This window comes from Aquarana catesbeiana, linkage group LG01, assembly GCF_042186555.1.
Source record: "Aquarana catesbeiana isolate 2022-GZ linkage group LG01, ASM4218655v1, whole genome shotgun sequence".
In the NCBI taxonomy this organism is placed as follows: domain Eukaryota; kingdom Metazoa; phylum Chordata; class Amphibia; order Anura; family Ranidae; genus Aquarana; species Aquarana catesbeiana.
In genome coordinates, this window is record NC_133324.1 from 239,314,262 (window position 1) to 239,328,015 (window position 13,754).

The 13,754-nt window shown below is 43.7% G+C and overlaps 1 protein-coding gene across 1 annotated transcript in view; it reads left to right on the forward strand.

Moving 5' to 3' along the window:
* Nucleotides 1–13,754, forward strand: part of PPP1CC (protein phosphatase 1 catalytic subunit gamma) — a 49,755-nt gene that overhangs the window by 22,229 nt on the left and 13,772 nt on the right. The window lies entirely within an intron of this gene.

Below are 13,754 nucleotides of genomic sequence, written 5' to 3' on the forward strand. Positions count from 1 at the left end.
TACCCACAGGAAGATTCCTGCAATGTAGGCAGAAGGCAAACTGGCACTATGAGGGTGGGTGTAGATGATCATTTTCTCTTGTAATTCATTTTATGTGGGGAAAAACCATTAGACCTTAACGATTCCAGGAACCCATCTATGAGATTGAGACCTATCTGAAGGTCCCACTGGTTAGGCATGTATTCCTGGAGCACAACAGACCCTCGATGCCTGAAATGTTGGGTTTTTGAGGTGATCCCACAGGTCCTCCAGTAGGAAGCCTGATGGATTTGGGAGCTCGAGGCAACCAAAGCTCCTGGCCTGAATGATAGTTTATGCTTCGTTCTGTTTTGTGTGCCAATCCGTCTGTTTTGAGCGGATCTGATTGTATGGCAGGTGGGTGTCAGCGGACACATCTCTGCTGATATCTGCCTGTCCATAATCAATGGGTGGCCTGCTGAGATCTGCCTGAAAAACTAACAGGCCGATCCACGAGGGCCTATCATTAACCACTTCAGCCCCGGAAGATTTGGCTGCTCAGTTTTTTGCAATCAAGCACTGCGTCGCTTTAACTAACAATTGCGTGGTTGTGCAATGCTTTACCCAAACAAAATTGATATTCCCCACACCAAGCTTTCTTTTGGTGGTATTTGATCACCTGTGGTTGTGTGGTTTTTTTTTTTTTTTTTTCGCTATAAACGAGCGACAATTTTTGAAAACTATCTTTACTTTTTGCTATAATATCCCACTTTTTTCAAAACTAATTTTTTTCCTCGGTCTAGGCCGATGTGTATTCTACATCTTTTTGGTAAAGGCAATAACAGTATATTGGTTTGCGCAAAAGTTATAGCTTCTACAAAATAGGGGATAGATTTATGGAGAGAGACAGATGTCTTTCTCCATCTAGTTTTTTTTTTTTTTTTTTACTAGTACTGGCAGCGATCTGCGATATTGTGGCCGACAAATTGGACTTTATTTTTTTGACAATTTGTACAGCAATCGGTGCTATAAAAATGCACTGATTACTGTGTAATTGTCACTGGCAGGGAAGGGGTTAACTGTTCCCTCACTGTCTTCTAACTGTAGGGGGGTGGAGAGATCGGTGTTCTCTACTCCCCTGAAAGAACCGGGATTTGTGTTTACACACAGATCCCGGTTCTCGCTCTGTCGTGAGCGATTGTGGGTGCCCTGCAGTCTTTGCGCCCGCTGGGCACTCGCTTCGGCTGTGGACACCCCTAGTGGCCAAAAGGAAAAGTGACACAAGGTAACGTCGATTTGCCAACCTGCCTCAGTAAAACTGCAGCGCCTGGTCCGGAAGTGGTTAATGAATAGTATGGGTTTCTTGCCACCATGTTGTTTTTCCAGACTAGTTGGCTTTTGGTGCATTGTCTCCCTCTTGTAGAGATCTAGTATTGACTGACATTGTCCATTATTCTCAAGTTTTTTTGGGCGCTGAGTAGTGACATGAGCATGGCGCATGTATGACCATGCGGATATCTGCCATTTTAAAGCCCGGCCTGCACATGGTGGCAGGACTGCACTTGATTCAAGCAGCTGGTGGTGACTGGTAAACCGGTCAGGCCATGACCCTATTGGCCTTGTGATGGCACCCAATTCTCAGTGCTTTTGAATGCAACCTGCAATAGAATACTGATTGCTGCACCATCAAGGAGTTGGCCACATTTCTAGATCTGATAAGTATACCTTACACCCCAAGAACTTGAACTACACTATTTTATATACAACCTTTTGGATTATAAATGGTCCCTAGGGGATCTGGACTATCAGTTTGTGGCAGCCATGTGCCACACTGCGAGGGAGGCCATACAGGAGTGGATATGCCACGGAGTGTCTCTAGTGGCTCAACATTGTGTGTACACAACCATCCTTCTTGACATACCTCCTCTAGACCATTGGAAAATTTTTCCCCTTCTTGAGTTGTCCAAACACCGTCAGGACATTGTCAGCACAATTTGTTTGTGGCTAGGGATGGGCGAACAGTTCGGCCCGAGCATAAGTTCGGGCCGAACTTTAGTTCGGATGTTCTGTGAACCCCCCTTGTGTGAAATGGTAAAGACAATAGCTGTTTGACAATTACTTTATTAATGTCTTCTTTCCCCCGCTTCGTCCTCCATTTTCTTCTGTTCTTCCCCCGCTTCTTCCCCCGGACGATCCGCCTCAATGGGAGGCTCCCACAGTGTGACGCTTCTGTGCTTGTGACAGTTCTTATATAACTGTGTTCGGTCCATCCCTAGTGGCCACTAACCCTTATTGCTATTGGATCCAACTATGCAGCATACTGACATTGGGGATATGCACATTTTACTCCATGAGCATTGACAGTTTATGTATCTTGGCCTTTATAGGTGAGCAAGCTATTCGTTAAGAGGTTTTGTGGACTAAAGGGTTTAACCAACACTAGCCTTATTGCACAATTGCCACATGCTGCTGTTGTGTTGGTCTTGTGCATGGGTCTGCAAGAGGTGGGCTTCGTTTTTATTAGTGTTTGTCTGTTATTGTTTTAAACATACATTTGTGGTTTATCTAATATTTGCTATCTTTGATACATGCAGTGGGCTATTTCTATTTTTGCTTTTGGGCTGGTTGAGCCGAGTTGTGTGGGGTGTTTTTAAATTAAAAAAAAAAAAAAAGAATATCTCCTAAACCTGCACAATTTAGGAGATATTCGCCCTGCATGCGCTCTGAAGGTCCAGCAGATGGTGCTGGAAATTCGGAGCTCCTTGCCCAGAACAAAGGACTCCCGCTCGCATGACGTCATTGCTGCTCCAGCCATTCACAGCACCGGAGCCAGCCAACCTGGAAGAAACGCAGAGGGAACGTGGCTCCCTCAGCGGTGACCATGCGCGCTGTGTATGACTTGTTCTAAGGTAGGTATTTCATAATGTGCTAGTATGTGATGCATACTAGCACATTATGCTATTGTCTTGCAGGTTTTGTTTACTACCGCTTTAAGTTGTTAAACTGACCTCCATTTACAGACTGAAGTACTCTTACAGTTAGAAGTCGACCGATATGGGTTTTTCTCTGGTCGATGCTGATATTTAGAAATCGGAGAGGCCGATGGCCGATATATAATGCTGATATTTTTAAGCCATATTTTTTTTGGCAGTTGGTACTTGCAGGTGGCACGGTCACTGGTTGGCATTGGCAGGTGGCACTGGCAGGTTTCATACTGAACCGATTTGTCAGTTTCACATTACACTATATGTAACTGTATGCAGAGAGACCACTGTCAGAATTCAGCGTGATGTCGGAGGTGTGCCGGGCCCTGCAGCTAACAAACGGCAGCCAATGATTGGGCTGCTTAAGGTGGGCGGGGCCACATACATAGTTGGGTCCTGCCCACCCCCGACATCATGTTGAATTCTGACAGCTCCTCTCTCTGCATTCAGTTGGGCGTGGGGAAGGGAGGCAATCTGCTGAATTTGTACAAAAATCGGCCGATGCCGATTTCTTAAAGGCCAAATGCCGGCTGATATATCGGTCAACCTCTAGTTACAATGTTTCTCTCTGCCTAAACCAGGGGTAGGCAACATTTTGAGCAGAGTGTGCTGATTTTATTTATTTTTTTTAAATGAAATTGAGTGCCAAATATAACAATGTCAACACTCTTAATCGCGAAAAAGATAACTTTATAAAGGGATTTCTGTAAACTTCAATAGTAGCAAACATTCAGCTTTAACCTAACTTTGTTTCAGAAGATGTGTGCTATGAGGTTGTGAGGTGATATTGGTCATTCTAACAAAGTTCTTTCACGTCAGTCTATTTTTTTTTTTTTTTTTTCTCCTGTGCCTCCCGTCGGTCCCTACAGCTCACAGGTGTCAAACAGTGGAAACTTAATTTGCAGTTCACTTTAAAACTCCTAAATTAGTTGTTACAAAGTCGTAAAGTATAGATGGCTTTCTGAGCAATACTTTATAACTGGCTTTGTGAAAAATGCTATATAACTGGCTTTGCATTGCTCACAAAGCAAATTATAAAGAATTGCTCACAAAGCCAGGAGAATGGACAGGAGGGTGCAGTTTGGGCAGGTGGTCAGTAATGTATAATACAGCACTGTTCTTACAATAGGAGGGAGAATACAGCAGAGCCTGCACCTCCAAGCTCTCTCCTGTTTGCTGTCACTTCTGTCCCAACTTTACTGTATACTGTAGGAGTTTACTGTAAACTGTAGCAAAACAGGTCAAACACCGCCCAAACCTGCACTACCACCTCTGCGCTTAAACTGAGTATGACGACCCTATTGGAGCTGCCACTTAAATTGTAAATATATGTAAAACTGAATTCACCCCTAAAATATGAAGATGAATAGTGGTGCTATCCCCCCAGTTGCGGGAGTGAGACAGGCACACCTTGGTGCTATAAAGTGAGCTGGAAAATGCACTGAATTTGAAAGCAATGTATATAGGATGAGTTTAAAATGCACAGGCAAGGTGACCTCCCCTGTTGCTATAACATGTGAAAACCATATATATAACACCTTAGAAGACTGACACTCTACCACAGGTGAAACACAAAATTTAGATATATAAATTAAATATATAAAACCAAGGTGATAAGTCCAAATATAATCGAACTGTGAAATCAATAAATTCAATGTAGTACACCTCGTGACAGTGTTTAGACTGGTATATTAGTACCAGCTAAAAACGGACTGATAGGAGAAAAAAAATGTCTCAAAAATCCAAAAAATGAACAAAATCAAAAACGGGCAAACTGAACAGTCCAAATCATGAAGATAAGTGAAGAAATTCCAAAAGTAAGGGTGTCTCCAATCCGCTCAGCTGCGATTCAAAACATCCACCACACCTCCGTGACGTGATTCCACTCCCTTCTAGATTTCAAACTCACCAGCTATTAAGGCCTCCCACTCTCTCGTCTTTGGCCGGACAGAGCCTCAACCCACTCTCATGGGGGTTAGCATGCAATCGTAAATATCCACTGCTCAAAGATTTGGGAGCCCATCGGGCCTGGTAGTTGGGAAAAATCAACACTGCTCCCGTTGGCTTCAACATGCAATAGTTGCAGGGGGGATATACTGAGATTGAGGGTAGTGGAGAAGATGCGCTATTTGGGTATAGTTATCTCAAAGGACCCTGCACAATATATCGGGGATAATTTAGTACCTCTACTGGAAAAATTTAGAAGGAAAAGTGCTATCTGGTGCCAACTCCCGTTATCCCTGGCAGGTAGAACTAATTTGATTAAGATGGTATGGATGCCACAACTATTGTATGTACTCCACAACTCCCCAGTCTGGATCGGGAAGAGGTGGTTTCTAAAAATAAATTCCTTATTTAGAGAACTGATATGGAAGAAAGGGCAGGCAAGGATTAGATTACAAACGCTACAGCGCCCGGTCAGGGAAGGGGGGTTGGCAGTACCTCTCCCTTTATAGTTACTTCTTGGCAGCTCAACTGCAACATCTAGGAGGCTGCGAATCTCAAGGCATGTTGAATACTAACGGGAAACTTATGACGCATGATACCCCACACAAATCTTTGGCTGAGGAGTTAGAGGCTGGGACATTCCGGGTAGGATCACCAACATATAAATTAGTCATTAAAGTCTGGCAGGCTACTAAGAGGATTATGGGTTATGGAGGACTCGCTGAATTCTCACCCATATGGAATAAGGGCTTGAAGGAGCTTTTAACACTGGGAAAAAAACTGGATATGGGTCCGTCACGGATTATGCAGGCTGGCGCAGCTTTATGAGGGTAGCAATCTGAAATCCTTCACTGAGCTTAAGCAAGAATATGGTATTCCAAACAATACATTTTACACTTGCAGATCAGACATGCACTTGACAGTCAATTTAGTAACTGCCCATTAGAGCGGTGTAATGCACCACTCAAATTATTAGAGCAAATACCACCAAGGGTTTGATAGCAATAATAAGTGGAAACATTTCTGAAAGGCTGCTTGCTCTACAAATGACTCTGGGGGTCAGGGAGAGGTGGGCGGTGGATGTGGGGGAGATTACGGACAGTCAGTGGAAAGGAATTTTGAAGACTAGTCCCTTGGTGTCGGTTTCCCCATCGCAGCAGGCATCGCACCTTTTCTTGATACATAGGGCTTACTACACCCCTAAGAGATTATTCAGGTTTGGACGCAGACTGGATGATTGCCCTAGATGTCTGGATACAGGTGACCTAATACACATGGTGTGGAGATGTCCAAAACTGGCGAGATACTGGTCAGGAATAACTAGGACTATAGAAACTAGGTTTAAAGTTAAGCTGAAGCAGGAGGCCAGGGTATGCATTCTTGGCCTGATGGGGGGGGAAAATATGGGGTGTAACCATAAGAAAATTGCTATAGCGAGGTGCCTTTATCAAGCCAGGAAACTAATAGCGCAGTCTTGGCTGTCTACCACTCCTCCAGTTATTGAGGACTGGCTTAGGACAGTGGACAAGCTAGTGTGGACAGCAAAAACAGTCTATACCAGGAGGGGTAGTTGATGATAAATTCACAAAGATCTGGAGTCCCTGGCTACACTGGTCGGATACAACCCCCTGACCTAGATTTAACCTGAGAAGGGCCTAAGATACTGGGTTACCCACCTGTACAATGTGAAGGTATAAGAGAACTAGTGAAAAGTGATCTAACAACGGATGCGGTACTAGCATAATATCCTGATTACGCACCCTTTTAATAGACAAAAAATAGGGGGGGTTGGGAGGGGGTGGTCTGGGGGGGAAGGGGATTGGGAGTTTCGGATAGGATTCAGGTCCCAACGTTTCATTTTATGATGAGAGCAAAGTACTTTTGTATAATTGGACCTGTTGACTTCTGTTACTTGATATGTAATTTACATGCTTTTGGTCTTATTTTTTTGTAATAAGAAAAAATTAAGAGTAAGAAATTAAAAAAAATAAATATCCACTGCTCTATAGACCGGACACTTTTCTTGAGGCGGTGGTTTCACATATAGAATGAAAAAAATGCTCCAATAGTGTAATAGCGTTTAAAATTTAATCAAAACTAAAACTACTTCAATACGCTCACATTTAAAATAAAAATAGTAGGCAAATCACTTCACAGCAGTTTAGGGAACATCACGGCACAACATGCAATGGTAAAGAAAACAAATGGTAAAGAAACAAACGGCCACGGCAGACCCAGGGAGTATGGATGCTAACGATCGTCTCACCCGTCCACAGCACACGTTCCTCCACTGATCCCTGCTCCGTTACCCTTCACTCCTTCCTCTAACACGTGTAGGATTGCCGTGTAGCCACGCCCCGACATGTTTCGTCACTGGGACTTACTCATGGGGTAGGAGTTTACTGCCAGGCTGTCACCACCCCGATTTCCCCCTTGTCCTGGACCTGAGTATTTTCTGCTCAGACACGGTCAGTCTCTCATCTGACCTTATCCCAGGGGAGCATTCCATCAGGAAACAAAGGATGCAGAGCTTTGTGGCCTGGAACATGCATAGTATCTAGGAGTACAGTGACCATCTGCAGGGCAATGACATCCAGCACTCCAGGTGCTCTCCTCTCATGCCTCTCAGCCAAGGGGAAAGAGTTAAAACACACTTATCTGTCAATTGTCTGCCCAGCCAGTATGTTCTCTGTAAGTAGGAGTAGAGCCCTCTCTGCGTGCACTTTGAGCTGCATTAGGCAGAGGCGGGGAAATTACCAGGCTTCCGAGACTTTTCAGCACTGCACCCTGTAGTGATGCCACTGCTTGCACAACCAGTTAAAAACCCCATCCGCAGCCAGCATGGTCTCCCCTTCTGTTTGAGCCAGTCGCGTGGCTACTTAAGGAGAGGATTGCTCAAAGTACACATACAGAAGCCTGGCCATTAGCCAGCTAAGACTGCCACTTACTGTCTGACCCCAGGGCTTCCCTGATCGGTGTAAATGTCATCACAGGATAGCCGGTTATCGACTTTTGAAGGGAAATGCTGATATCCAACATGTGGCGAGTTGTTGTTGGCCGCAGCAGATCACATGGTAAAGGGCAGCTGTGATTGGCCCTTTATTTGGACACAGCAATCGGTGCACTACCAATGCATGTGCCCTGGGGGCTGGGTTTTGGGTGGACGTCAATAGATGTTGGACAGCACTGTACCTGTTGGCTGTAGTGCAGTCAGCAAGTGGGAAGCAGATGGCTGACAAAAGCCCATGTGCCAGGATGCAGTTTCTAGTCGTTATGATGATCTGGCGCATGGGATTTGTCAAGCCCTGGCTTAAAAACCTATTGTGTATTACATTTATATGTGTTTGTGCAAAAGCAATAGATTTGTGTCCTTTAGCCAAAAATGCCACAGTCAATGTGTGCATGGACACACAGGATAACATGCTGGTGAGTTTATTGACTGTAGAAAAAAAGTCTGAAGCCAAAAACAGCTGCTGTAAAGATGTCCAGTGTGCATGATGAGGCCTTAAACACAAGTTTACAATATTTTGTTAACTGCTAATTGGATGTAAAAGATCTGCAAATGACATTAGAAATAGTTTTCTAAAACCTTTTGGATGCTCTAAAGTCAAACCGATCCGTATTAAGGTTTTCCCTCAATTTGCTACCTCAACTGCCCTTGGCTTCTAGTAGTGCATAAGCCAGATTTAATTTTTGCAGGTTCATGAGGACTTTTCTGTATTGTGAAATATACATAACATGGTTCATTTTGGTACACTTTGCTAGCTTGTGTACCCTCACCTAGGTGTGACAGGTCTATGCGCTACCATTGCTGCCATACTTTCCTGGTCTCTGGCCCAGCATTGTCTTTGGCACATGTCAGTGACTACCGAAAGTTCAGAGTTGCATAGCCTTGCGATCGGGCTCCATTCTTAGCATCTCTGCAGGCAGCCTTCATGAAGACCAATTTCAACAAAGCGGTTTTGTCAGATTTGCTAAAGTCTCCTTTTTTAGTCTTGCGCACATTATATGCCAGGGCATATATGGGCTAAACACTGGTAGTATAACTGTTTACTGACCTTGAGAAACTGAGTGCTGGCAATAGTACAATTGTGTGTGACAAAGCAAATGCCACTTTAGCTCAGTTCTTGATAGGTGTTTCTGACGGCAGCTTTTTCATTGCAAAATGGGCTAGCTGGTTGGGTCAATTTTCGCAAGTCCCACAGCTAGCCAAGTGTACCTGTGCCCACCCTACTGGTGTGAAAAAATGTTATTCTTAACCACTTCTCAGCTGCTGTACATATGCATTTTCTACTGCAGCCATAACCCTGGTGTCAAAATTTGCAGCTGGCCATAAGCTTTTCTGTAATTGTGATCTGAATTGCTTTTACAGTGTAGAGGGGGGGCCCTCTCTTTTCCGCTGCCGTTGGGCTCGCCATTGATATGTGAGCCTGGGACAGAGGAAGGTAACTTAAACAAAGCTGGAAGTAATGAGGATATCATCACTTCTGATTTTTTTTTTCTTTTTACGACCAACTGGCTAGGCAAGCACCTGATCAAGCCCTTTCCCCTCACATCCCTTGAAGAGATCTGGGGCCTTTCCGTAAGGATTACTGGTCACCTCCCAATGCTATTCTAAGTGTTGTGATGAAGTTGATACGAAAAAAATATCCTAAATAGAATTTTTTTTTTTTTTTAATATTAGACGTGTTGGGTGTCTATTTACTCGGTGTAATGTTGTTTTGCTTGTGTGCGCTAAAATAAAGTGGCTTTTCTTCCACCATGTTTGGGATTTATAGACTGCTGTACAAATGTGACCTAAATTGCAACAACCACCATTTTATTATTCACCAGTGCCAGTGGGTTTGAAGTAGTTGTGTGTTTTTTTTTTTTTTTTTTTTGGAAAAGTAGATTCTTGCATGCATGTGAGATGTAAAAATTGGCCCGATGGGCAAGCTGTTAAGAGCAGTAACAAACCTCAGACATCTGCATGTATGTTCATCCTCAGAAGTCGCTGAACACAAAGTACGTTTTTGTGGGTTTTTTTTTTTTGGTAACCCTTTATGTAAGGGTTAAAGGTTGTCAGACAATCAGTTTCTGTTGCCAGTAAAAGCATGAGTGGAGATTTCAGTTCCTCTGCTGTGAAACTTTACTTTCTTGACCTGTACCTAAATTTACAGAAATGAATGAGGGCTTGCTTATAAATTCTAAACCACAAAAACCAAGAGGATTGAATTGGGAGTTGGCTTTTTACCTATAGGTAAACCTTATAGGCTTACCTATAGGTACAGTAAATATCTCCTGAATGTGCACCGTTTAGGAGATACTTGCTTGTAAAGTCACTGACATTGCCGGTGCTCTAAAGGAACGGCATGCCCGTGCCGTGAACAGCGACTCGCATGTGTGGGAGTGTAACATCATCGTGGCTTCTCCATTCAGTGGATCGGAGCGTGCAAACCCAGAATGGAGACCAGGTGAAGATGGAACCCCTGTCAGCAGTGACAGCGTGTTGCTGGTTGGTTGTCATTTTATGGCAGGTTTCACATAATATGCTAGTATGTGATGCATGCTAGCACGTAACCTTGCCTTCCAGTAGGCAAAATGTTTATTTACTACCACTTTAAAGTATAGGATTAAAGTTGTACTTTTATTGAAAAATGGCTTGTAAAGTGTACCTAAACTCCTGAAGACTTGGCTGTGTTTAACCACTTAAGGACCAGCCTCGTTTTGGATTTTAGGTGTTTACATGTTTTAAAACAGTTTTTTTTGCTAGAAAATTACTTAGAACCCCCAAACATTATATTTTTTTTTTTTTCTAACACCCTAGAGAATAAAATGGCGGTCATTGCAATACTTTTTTTTGCACCGTATTTGCGCAGCGGTCTTATAAGCGCACTTTTTTGGAAAAAATTCACTTTTTTGAATAAAAAGACAACAGTAAAGTTAGCCCAATTTTTTTTTTATATTGTGAAATATGTTACGCCAAGTAAATTGATACCCAATTCACGCTTCAAAATTGCGCCCGCTCGTGGAATAGCGTCAAACTTTTACCCTTAAAAATCTCCATAGGCGACGTTTAAAAAAAAATTCTACAGGTTGCATGTTTTGCGTTAGAGGAGGTCTAGGGCTAGAATTATTGCTCTCGCTCTACCGGTCGCGATACCTCACATGTATGGTTTGACCACCGTTTTCATATGTGGGCGCTACTCACGTATGCGTTCGCTTCTGCGCGCGAGCTCGTCGGGACAGGGAGCTTTAAAATTTTTTTTATTTATTTTACTTTTATTTTTTCACTGTTTAAAAAAAAAAAAAAAAAAATCACGTTTATTCCTATTACAAGGAATGTAAACATCCCTTGTAATAGAAAAAAGCGTGACAGGTCCTCTTAAATATGAGATCTGGGGTCAAAGTCCTCAGATCTCATATTTAAACTAAAATGCAAAAAAGTCGTTTAAAAAAAATGACACAAAAAAATGTGCCTTTAAGAAGTGGGCGGAGCTGACGTAATGACATTGCTCCGGCCGTCCTATGGTATAGATGGGAGGGCGACATCTTAGCCTCACTCGTCTCTATACTGAGGAAGAGAGAGGACCCGATCGCCTCTGCTGCTACTGACGGCTCCGGAGAGCGGCGGGAGGGGGGTGGCACCTCTCCCGCCACCGATGACGGTGATCTCGTGGCGAACCCGCTGCAGAGACCACCATTATCGTGTACAGAATCGCCGGCCCTAAAGATGGATACCTCGGTTGTGGCAGCAGCTGCTGCCGTTACCGAGATATCCACCTTTAAAGTAATGTGTATATACAGTGGCCGGTCCTTAAGTGGTTAAACATCTAGACATATTTGTGCGTAAGCAGTGCCCTGAAATTTGACTTTTTCTTGAAATGCTTCTGAAATGTAGGCATGCACTTTCTAGTATGAGGGGCACTGCTGCCTGAGACTGTCTTATAAATGATATTAAAGGGGTTGTAAAGGCTTGTGTTTTTTCACCTTAATGAATCCTATGCATTAAGGTGAAAAAACACCTGGCAGTCACCGGCGCCCTAGCCCCCCCCCCCCCTCTTTTTTTTTTTTTTTTTTTTTTTTTTGGGCCGAGTCCTATATTTGGCTTCTATGGATGCTGAATGAATGACTCAGGAGCATGCCCGCAAGGTAGCCTCCTCGGGAGAGCACTTCTCCTAGGGGGTTATCTAATGCAGGAAGGAGCCACCAGGGGCCCCCAGAAGAGGATGTTCAGGGCCACTCTGTGCAAATCGAGCTGCACAGTGGAGGCAAGTGTGGTGTGTGGCTTTTTTTTTTTTTTTTTTTTATGTGCTGCTTGCTGAAGAGGAACTGGCACTTCATCTGCAAGTATTGTGTGCTTTGAACCTTTTCTGCTGTTGAGTACCCCTACCAGTCATTAAAGTGTTACTAAACCTAGGACCCTGCATTAATTATATCTGGTCTCACAGTACACAATTGCAATTTTAGTAAATATACCTTTCTCTTCAGCAGTTAGAGCAGTCTTGTGACTTCTATCAGTATCTGGTTAAAGCTTGTAAGTTTTTGTGCTGACTGTCCTATGAGGCTACATGACCCCTGACTGTCTGGACAGTGCTGATCACATGCACCCTCTAAGGGACTGTGTTGCCATAAGGAAGTTAAAACTCGATTTTTCTCTTCCAAGATGGCTATCCCCCCCCCCCCCCTTCTTCCCAAACAGTAATGTTGCATGTAGATCACCCAAAGCTGATCTTGAACTCCAAAGTGAATAGTCCATTGCCCTCTGCTGGTCCCCACCACCACCACCACACACGCCCACCTTGCAGAGTCCTGGTCTTCATTGCTGTATCTACCCATGTACATTTATAAATCACCTGGTTTTAAAGGGTTAAAACTAGCTTGCAGATTAGTGATTTGAAGTTTTCTAGGCAAAACGTGTAGATTTTAATTTGAGAACAATTAGAACTTCTGTTTTTGAACATTAGTTACTTTCACACTGGGGCGTGTGCTATTTGGCCGCTAGTGGGGTGCTTTTAACCCCTGCTAGCGGCCGAAAAAGCGTTAAAAGCACCACTGCAGCAGCGCTTTGCTGGCGATCACAGGAGCTGCTCATTGATTTCAATGGGCAGGGGTGCTTTAGGAGCCGTGTATATACCGCTCCTACATCGCTGCAAAGATGCTGCTTGCAGGACATTTACCATCCTGCAAGCGCACCACTCCAGTGTGAAAGCACACGGGCTTTCACACTGGAGAGACAGGAGAGGCTCTTTACAGGTGCTAGTTTTAGCACTATAGCGCCTGTAAAGCGCCTCAGTGTTAAAGCTGCTTAATTCAGCAGCTACTAATACTGTAGCTGTGGGGGACCATGGTTTCTGCCAGGAGTGCCTAGGCGATTCCAGTGGAAATGGGAGCCGGCACCCGCTTGCTCAAAAGTAAAGTATCGAGGGGAGGAGGATCTGTAGAACTTTTGAAGGTCAAGTCCTGCTTTATATTGCCCTTAGAAAAGTGGTTTAAAGTACTTTTTACTGTTTTTTTTTTTTTTTTTTTTTTTTTGCCCAATCTGGCCACTGGTTCCCATAATACTGGTGTTTTTGGTGTGCAAAGATTATGCAGGAAAAGTTAAAGACCAGGAGGTAGCATTAACAGGTCAAAAATGTGCTTTATTTGGGGGGGGGGTTCTGCGTACTGGCTACCTGACTTCAATGATTTGTGTGCCTTTGTCAAGAATATAGTGTAGAGCAGCTTTTGTGCAGCCTGCGGTTTTGAATTTTTATGACAGACTAAATGTATTTAGATGACATGCACACTGGCGCTCAAACTCCTAGAAGAGCCCCAGTGTGCCTGGGACTAAAGTATGACAGCTTTAGTATATGGACAGGAGCAGTTTGCCTTAACACTTTTTTT